The sequence below is a fragment of the Trichosurus vulpecula genome, chromosome 4 (genome assembly GCF_011100635.1).
Source record: "Trichosurus vulpecula isolate mTriVul1 chromosome 4, mTriVul1.pri, whole genome shotgun sequence".
Classification (NCBI taxonomy): Eukaryota; Metazoa; Chordata; class Mammalia; order Diprotodontia; family Phalangeridae; genus Trichosurus; species Trichosurus vulpecula.
In genome coordinates this window covers 168,535,835-168,546,072 of record NC_050576.1, presented here as the reverse complement: position 1 = coordinate 168,546,072, position 10,238 = coordinate 168,535,835, and positions in this window count along the sequence as shown.

Below are 10,238 nucleotides of genomic sequence, written 5' to 3'. Positions count from 1 at the left end.
CCATGCAGGGGCAAGGGAACAGTTACTTCAGGACTCTAAGCCAGGTTTTGTTATATTATACTCCTACCCTGTTCAATCAATGTTTAAAAGGCATGGTTAGGCCTTTCCATGCTTCATTAGCCCAGGTAGATGTGGCCAACAATCTACCCACAATAATCTGGCAATGTACTGGAAAAGAGTTACTGCTTCATCAGTACCTCTACCATCCTCCCTATCCACCTACTGGTAGAGTGATGCTTAATGTGGAGCCTATGTAGCGTTGAGGGTACCAGATCTGCACCATCCCCACTACACTGACTATTGCATAACCAATAAATGAGGCCATTCCTAGACTGGCTTAGCCAGCTCCCCAAGTAATGAAGTCTCAAGATATCCCCTTCCTGAGCAACTCTCATGCCAAATGAATCCTACAGCCCTCTCACCTGTCCATTTGTTCTTGACCCTTGAGATCAAACTTCCTAATTACTGGTGCTGTAGAAGCAAGATTTGGTGGATTTGGGGAATATTATGGACATGGTCCTTGCTCAACAAGACTAAATGTTCCTGGAACCCCATGTTCCCCCCAATTATCAATGAATGGGTGCTTGTTTCTATCTAGCCCACTGAATCAGGAGACTAAGCCCCTAAGGACATGGGAAGGGAGGCACAATGAATTGCTCAACCTGAGTATGAACTCCTACCCTTTCTTCTCCAGGTTCTTGAGGTCCACTCACTTGTTTTGCATAATCAAGATATCCCCTAAATCTCAAAGAAAGTTATATACTACTTCAGACATTTCAGGAAACATTGGGATTAATGGGGATAGGAAAATCAACTGGCATCCTGGGGTTTGTAATTTACAGGGACAAGTATCCCTCTCAGCCTTGAGTATGATTTGGCTATTATGATCTCTGAGCTGGCAAACTTTAGTCAGTCTGTGCAGGAGTTGTTAAAGGGTAACACAGAGTCTTCAAGAAAGCAGACTGAGTGGAAGGAACGGTGACTACATGAGCTGACTAGTAATATCAGTCCAGAGATGTCATCCCTAGTGTTACCTAAATCCTAACAAGCCCAGCTGGAAAGAATTGGCTGCTCTGGGGCAACAGGCAAAAGGAGAACTTGAAAGGAAGGTTGAGCTGTGGCAGAGAAGGGAGAGGTGGAAGTGAGCCATCCTAGAATAGAGAAATTCATACTGAAGCTCTAAGTTATAATCACCATTGTAAAGACTGAAAGAAGTTCAAAAAAGTCTACTCTTTTTCCCAATCTGCCCTCCTTGCGTCTGTCCAATAACGGGTACTGTAATACAATCTGTTTGCTCTTTTACCTAAGCACTTCCTGTATCCTGCTTGTTGTCTCAAATACCAAGAAACTAGTGGTTATTTGGAAATTCACAAAATTTAAATTAAGACAGAGAGCTAAGCGTCTGTCTGAATGTTAGGGATTTTCCTAACTTGGGGCTCTGAGCTATGTGGGGGAGGGGAGAGAAGGTAGAGGCAAGCAATGCCTCAGTGAGATTCAGCTCCACCCTTTCCAGAGGGGAGGAAGAATCATAAAAGACTGAATATCTTCCATAGCACCAGCCATTGGTGTTGTTTCACTTAGATCTCATGCATGCCATTTTGAACTCCACTACCTTGACATATGCTAAGTTATGCCCTCATTGGTAAAACTTCCTCCTTAGTACCAGGAATTAGGAATATATTCGGCAGACAAGTAAGACACTGTTAACATACTGGCCTTACAACTTAACTATCAACACCCGGAAAGCTGCCAACAGCACAGGTTCTTTTGATCTGCTTAACTAAGGAAAGCAAGGTGAAGGGGTTGACAAGTTTACTTTAATTCAGCACACAAATATCATTCACTTAGTTCAGGGGAAAAAGCCAGCATCCTGAACTTCAGAGCAAATTACAAACAAAGTACAAACATCAACAGACAGACCCAATACAATTCATAGTTACCAACATCTAGGTTCAGCCCGGGAGCTCAGAACAAGGGCTGGCCCAGAGTCACGCGCCACCACTGCTGTGGCAAAGAGCTGCAAGGAACAGACAGCCAACCCCTGGTTTTTATATCTTTTTCAGCGTCAGGGGTGAGTCACACATGCAACTCACCCACGTGACCTAGAATCGTCACAAAGAGGTAGACTTAAACCCACGTGGTCTAAAAGCCTCTGCTCTCCCAGACATGTAAACTAGGCCCTCCCTGGAGTTAGCCCCACCTTGGGCCCCACCTTAGTTGCCAATCCACACCCACTAAGGTTTTACACCTAATAGGGGTTTAGGCCTGGGGCTTAGCACCTAGTGAGGCTCAATGAATTACTCAAAGGGAACAAAAGCCAAACTATTCAAGGGCACTTGTTGAACTATTCAAGGGCACTTGTTGAACTAAGTGCTAAGGAGCCCATTTTTGGTTACCAACACACTTGCCCAAGGTCACATAGCTAGTAAGTGTGTCAAGTGTCTGAGGTCACATTTGAACTCAGGTCCTCCTGACTCCAGGGCTGGTGCTCTACTCACTGCACCACCTAGCTGCCCCTTGCTTGTCATTTCTTATACCACAATAACATCCTATCACAATCACATGCCACAATTTGTTCAGCCATCCTCCAATTGATGGGCATTCCCTTGATTTCCAATTCTTTGTCATCACAAAAAAAGCTGCTATAAATATTTTTGTATAAATAGATCCTTTTCCTTTTCCTTCCATCTCTTTGGGATACAGCCCTAGAAGTGGTTATGCTGGGTCAAAGAGTATGCACAGTTTTATAGCCCTTTGGGCATAGTTCCAAATTGTTCTCCAGAATAGTTGGACTAGTTCACAACTCCACCAAAAGTGCCTTAATGTCCCAGTTTTTCCACATCCCCGCCAGTATTTGTCATTTTCCTTTTCTGTCATGTTAGACAATCTGAGGGGTAAGAGGTGGTATCTCAGAGTTGTTTTTATTTGCATTTCTCTAAGCCATAGTCTACTTTCCATGACATGCAGGTTATGATGCCTGCTTGGCTCAAACCTCCCTTAATGATTTCTTAATTGCAAGGATTGCTGTCCAACCACTAGTGCAAATATAGAATATAGGGTGCATTAATGGATTCCAAATTTGTTTTGCTTGACTATATGCACTTGTTACAGGGGTTTTCTTTTTCTTTTTCTAGTGGGGGAGGGGACAGGGAATGGAAGAGAGAAAAATAAATGCTTAATAGTTGAAAAAAATGAAATTTAATTTAAAAATCTGCAGAAGTCTATAGAAGGAAGTAAGGAATGCAGGCAAGCAGAGCAGTATTGGTATTATCATTCTAACTTTAGTAATAGTTTTAAAATAAGCAGAATTTAATGGATTCATGGTTTTATATATGATCTTTCTCTTCTTTGTACATGGAAATACTGCTGTTCGTTGATGTGTATTGAGCTTATAATTTAAAAATAAACTTTTATATACTTTTGAAAAAAAAATCTAGTGTCAAATAATCTTTATGTCTGAGGCTCTCACATTACATAAAAGACCCAGGCACATTTTAGAGAATCTCTAGTTCATTGACTTCACTCAAATAATCTGAGTCCTTAGCTATCTGACAAGGACTAGTGTGTTATGACCAGCTCCCCTTGCAAACATATGGTTCACAAAACTCCAAGAATAAAGAAGTTTATTTATAGGTCATAGAAAAGCAACCAAGCTCACCAGGGAGACCATGGTAAACAATAATACCTACCTATGAGCCAACTGTCCCTCAAGCATCTGTATAACTATAGCCACTTATCATCACACCCTGGCCAATTTTTCTAGCAATTGTTGCCTCTGGTAGGGCTCAGTACCATGTGTTTCCTTCTGAGGCTCTATGAATCTCCAACAGGTTGAACCTGTGGCTGCTTCTCATCAGTATTCCCCTTCATGTGCATCTGGCACCATGCAATGAAACTCTTCTGTGCAATGTAACTCTTCACTCCCCTTTGGAGCTCTCTGAAAAGGGTGCCCAACATTTTCAGCAGCACTCATCCAGAGTTGTCCACTGCCATTCCTCAGCATCGATCCATGATTTTCAGAATGTGCTACCTGAAAAAAAAAATTAAAAAAAAAAAAAGAACGTGCTACCTGGGGGTACCTTCTGCTGTTCTTAGTTGGCTACTTCCCAGTAGCAAAGTACTTCCAGAGAAGCCTCCTGTCAGAGGCCTATCCTATAGCTCTGAAGTTGGGGTAGATTTGCAAAGAATATTTTGATAAATTATGTATCAAATAGTATGAGTAACATTTGATAAATTATGATTTGTTTCCTTTGTAATCTGACGTATTTTATGTAGTCACAAATATTCTGAGGAGTCCATAGGCTTCACCAGATTGCCAAAGGGGATCCAGGACACAAAAAAAGGTTAAGAATTCCTGATCTAGAAGAATGGGAGAAAAACATAAAATGAGACCAAGAACAAAAAAGTACAAAGCCAGAGGAAGAGGTCCACATGAAGCACAGTCAGAGAAACACCACATGGTGGGGGTGGGGAGAGGGGGTTGTGGGGAAATATTGGGAGCATCTAAGGGAAAAAAGTGAAAAGCATCACTGGTTGACAGTTTGTTTTACATAAAGAGTAAGTCTGAAACATCATCTTTTTATTGGAGCCAGATGGTCACTTTTACCTTAGAGACAGGAGGGAAGGATAAGAGAAGGTAGGAAAGACACTGAGAAGTTTTGAGTTAAGGAGAACTGAGAGACCTCCAAAAGGTTGGGTCTCATTTTCTCAATGAAGTAGATGAGGCCATTTCTCATGAGCTAAGGATTGATTTGTGCTAAATGCTGGGAATAAAATGACAAAAAGGAAACAGTTCCTCCCCTAAAGGAGCTTCCATTCTCCTGGAGGGATGTACATGCACACAGAAAAGTAAACAAAGGTCTATACAAAGCAAGCATTGGTGTTCTTAATCTAATCTAGATAAGACTTTCAGTCCTGAACATTTGGCTGGAGATGTTCCTCTGGGTGGAAAAATATCCGTGAGTGTTATGTTAAGAAAATGACTAAATTGTCCGTACCCTTAGACCCAGGAATCCCACATTGCTAGGCAGATACCCCACGGAGATCAGAGATAGATAGAAAGGTCCTATAGATACCAAAATATTTACGGCAGCAACATTTGACATGGCAGCAGAACTAGAAACTAACTTGCAGCCTTGGGTAAGTCACTTCACTGCTTGCCTTAGTTCCTCATATGTAAAATGGGTATAATAATAGTACCTTTCTCTTGTGGTTGTTGTGAGGATAAAATGAGATATTTGTAAAGAGCTTGGAAAATCTTAAAGTGCCATATAAATGTTAGCTATTTGCCAAGTGAAATAAACGGAACCAGGAAAGCAATATAAACAGTGACTACCACGAAGTAAATGAAAAGAATCATAACCAAAAAAGAAACTGAGTGCTGTAGAATTATGATGAACAAGCTGTGGCCCAAAGAAGACATGGGGAAATGTACTTCCCTCCCTCCTTTGCAGAGGTGGGAGACTGCAGGTATGGCATATTGTACATGCTAGCAGACTAAATTGATGTATTGGTTACTTTTATTGAGCCACTTTCTTTTTTGATTTTTTTTTTGTTGTTATAAGGAAGGGTTCCCTGGGAAGGAAAGGGGGATAGGGAATTTGGTGTTTTTTCCCAAAATGTCATATCTTTTCCAACAGATTGCCTCCTCATGCCCACTCTCTCACTTATCTTCAATCTTTCCCTATCTATTGGCTGCTTCCCTACTACCTATAACATGCCCATGTCTCTTCCATCTGGAAAAAAAACCTTCATCCATCCATTCTTCCCCCACCTGCTTTCCCACATGACTCTTTCTTTTGTGATTAAGTTCCTTGAGAAGGCAGTCTAGAAGAAGTGCTTCCACTTCATTTGCTCTCTGCAGTCTGGCTCCTGACCTCATCATTCAACCAAAACTGCTCTCTCCCAAGTTACTAAGATCTCTTAGTTGCCAAATCTAAAGGCCTTTTCTCATTCCTTATCCTTCGTGACCTCTCTGAAGTTTTTGATACTGTGGATCACTCTCTCCTCCTTGATATTCTTTTCTCCCTAGGTTTTTGTGACACTACTCTCTTGGTTTTCCTCCCACCTAGCTTACCATTCCTTCTCAGTCTTTGCTGAATCTTCAACCGGGTCATTTCTGCTAACAGGAGTGTGCCACAGGGCTCTGTCCTGGGTCCTTTTTTCTTCTCCTTCTATACTATTTTACTTGGTGATCTCATCTGCTCCATGGATTCAATTATCATCCCATGCTAATGATTCGCAAATCTGTTTATCTAGCTCTAACTTCTCAGCTGACCTCAGGCCTCACATCTCCAAAGGCCTTTCAGACATCTTGAATTGGATAGATTGTAGACATCTGAAACTTAACATGTCCAAAACCGAACTTATTATCTTTCCTCCCCAAAGCTTCCTCCTTTTGAAACTGCACTATTTCTGTTGAGGGCACCGCTGTCCTCCTTACTTACCTATACTCTCAACTTAGGTGCCATTTTTAACTCCTCACTCTTTCCTGTTAATTCTACTTTGTAACATCTTTTGTATATGTCACCTTCTTTTCTCTGACACTGCAACCCCTCTGGTATAGGCTCTCATCATCTTCTGCCTGAACTACTGAAATAGACTGTTGGTTGTTCTCTCTCCCTATTCCAGTCCATGTTCCGCTCAACTATCACAATGAACTCTTCATGAAATACAGGTCTGATCATGTCACTCCATCCCTTCCCAACTCAATAAACTCTAGTTAACTTCTGATCGCCTCAAGGATCAATATAAAATCCTTTGTTTGGTATTCAAAATCCTTTATAACCTAGACCCCTGCTAGCCTTTCAGTCTTCTTATACCTTACCCCCCTGCCCCCACCCTATAACCTTTAATTCAGTAATGTTAGTTTCTTTGCAGTTCCTTCAACAAGATACAGGGATACCTTGGAAATATTGCAGGTTTGGTTCCAGACTATTGCAATAAAGTGAATATTGAAATAAAATGAGTCATACAATTTTTGGGTTTCCCAATGCATGTATAAGTTATGTTTATACTATACTGTAGCCTATTAAGTGTGCAATAGCATTATATCTTTTAAAAAGTACATTAAATTAAAAAACTTTATTGCTAAGAAAAAAATGCTAACCATCATCTGAGCCTTCAGCAAGTCATAATCTTTTTGCTAGTGAAGGGTCTTGCCTTAATGTTGATGGCTACTGACTGATCAGTGTGGTTGCTGAAGGTTGGAATGGCTGTGGCAATTTCTTAAAATAAGACAGCAATGAACTTTGCCTCATGGGTTGACTCTTCCTTTCACTTGAACAGTTAGAGGCTATTGTAGGGTTATTAATTGAACCAATTTCAATATTGTTGTGTCTCAGGGAATAGGGAGGCCTGAGGAGAGGGAGAGATAGGAATGATAGGTCAGTGGAGCAGTCAGAACACCCACAACATTTATTAAGTTTACTGTCTTATATGAGTGGGGTTTGTGGTGCCCCCAAACAATTATAACAGTAACATCAATGATCACTGATCCCAGATCACCATAAAAGCTATAATAATAATTAAATTTTGAAATATTGCTAGAATTGCCAAAATGTAACACAGAGACATGATGTGAGCTCATGCTGTTGGAAAAATGGGTGATAGACTTGCTTGATTCAGGGTTGCCACAAACCTTCAAATTGTTAAAAAAAAAATTAGTATCTTTGAAGTACAATAAGGTGAAACACAATAAGGGCATTTTAACTGACTGTCACCCATGCTCCAGCACTCACTCTCTCTCTCTCTCTCCCTCCGCCCCCCTTTTCTACTTTCCCTGGTTTCCTTTAAGCACCAGTCTCACCTACCTACAGGAAGCCTTTCCCAATCTCTCTTAACTGTAATACCTGCCCTCTGTTGATTAATTGCAGCTTATCTTGTATATAGCCTGTTTGCACATAGTTGTTTGCCTATTGTCTCCCCCATTAAATTGTGAGTTCCTCAGGGACAAGGACTGCCTCAGTCTCAGCTGTGTTACAAGCTGTATTAGGCAAGTCACTTAACATCTCAACCTCAGTTTCTTCACCTGTGAAATGAGGATAATAATGGTATCTATGTAAAATGGTTATTGTGAGAATCAAATAGATAACACATCTAGGAATTTGTAAACCTTAAAGCAGTATATAAATGCTACCTATTATTAGCTATGGTAAAGCAAAAGATAGAAAAAGAAAAGCTATTTAAAAAATTTCCAACCTTCCTTATGGCATGTATACATACATACATACATATATATATATATCAAACCAAATGTTTAGGATTTCAGTGATGAAACCAGTTAGGCTCACTCTCAGAGAACAGAAACAGTTTGTGGCCAGGCCAGATTTGAAATACATCCAACCCAGTTGAAACTTCAAGGGATTACAAACTGCTGATGGGACAGGGCCTTTAATAAGCAGGGTTACAGTTACAATCCTGCAGATGAAGCATGGAGATAGGGCTTCTGTAGAAGGTTGAGTGTACATAGTAATTCAATGTATCTGTAGGAAATCTTTCTTCCAAAGAATTCAAATAGGTCATTGAAACAATTTAACTATTAGGGAAACTGGTTGGCACAATGGAAAGAGGTATGGACCTAGAGTCAGGAGAGATCTGGGTTTGAATTCCACCTTTGACTAACCCTGTATGAGTCTGGAGAAATGACTTCACCCCAAAGGATAGAAATAGTTTTCAGAAGAAAAACGAGAACATGAAACAAGTGCTCCAGATATTTAAGTTCATAATAAAAAGAATAAAAATTAATGACCTCAAAAATGCAAATTAAAACAACTCTGAGTTCTCACCTCACAGCCATCAGATTGGTAAAGATGATATAAGACAGAAATAGTCAGTGTTGGTGGAACTGTGAATTGGTCCAACCATTCTGGAAAACAAATTGGAACTAAGAGAAAAGTCACTGAACTGCTCATTCCATTTGGCTCAGCAGTCCCACTTCTGGGGCTATACCTTAGGAAAGCAAGGTCCCAAATAGAACAAAATACTCATAGCTGTACTCTTTGTGGTTGTAAAGGGAAAAAAAAACTGGAAGTACCTGCTTTAATTGAATGAATAAATTGTAGTATATGAGTGTAATATTATTGCACTGGTAAAAAAAAAATTAACAACCACCAAATTTAAGAAATTCAATGGAAAGACCTGCATGTGTTGATGCAGGGAGAGGAAAGAAACCAGAATCTAGAGAACAGTAGACACAATGACTACATTTGCATAACATAAATGAAAACAACCCTAAAAAGCAGCTGATCTGAGATTAAATTCGATGAACAGTCTTGGGGCCTGAAGAAGAGAGGATGAAACATATCCTTCTTCACAGTAGAGAGGTGGGGAAAGCAAGGTGCTCAACTGTCTAAAACCTTAAGATGTGGTTGCTGATAGGATCAGAATGTATGTAAAGCCCTTTGTAAGTCTTAAAGCATTATACAAAGGTGAACTACTACTGTTTGTCCATTTGTTTTGCTTAACTGTTTTTCTTTGTTAATCAATCTACCAACAAGCATTTGTCAAATGCCTACCTTGTTCTGGGCACTGTTTAAGATAGGCATTGTGCTAACCACTGGGGATACAAGCACAAAAATAAGATATAATCTGTGCCTGCAAGAAACTTGAATTCTGTTAGAGAAACCAAGTACGTGTATAAGTATATGCAAAATAAATACAAGACTTTTATTTTTTTGAGGGGGAAGGCACAGATAGCTGGGTGAATCTGGAAAGGAAGGCTTCATGTGCCTGATAGTGCCTGAGCTAAGCTTTGAAACTAGGGATTCCAAGGGGTGGAGTTGCTAAGAGAATTCATTCCAGGCATGGGAAGCAGCCTTTACAAAACCATGGAATTGACAGATGGAGTATCTGGAATGAGGAATTATGAAAAAGGCAAATTTGACTGGACCTTAGAATATGTGAAGGGAAGTAATGTCTGATGAACCTGAGAAAGCCATTTGGGGGGCAAGGTTAATGAAGGAGTTTGTATTTCCTCCTAGAAATGATAAGCAGCCACTTATTTTATTGAGCATCGGGGAGGCATGATCAGACCTGTGTTACAAAGGACAGTTCAGTAAGCACGAGTGGGGGGCAAATCAGGAAATGACTGTAATGTTTAAAAAAAAATACTTCAAAGACAGCCTGGCATAGAACCAAATCCTTGTTTCTGATACTTATTAGTTGTGTGACTTCGCCTCTTGAGGCTTCATCTGTAAGATGTGTTGGACTAGATAAACCGACAAGAAGGTCCCTTCTGG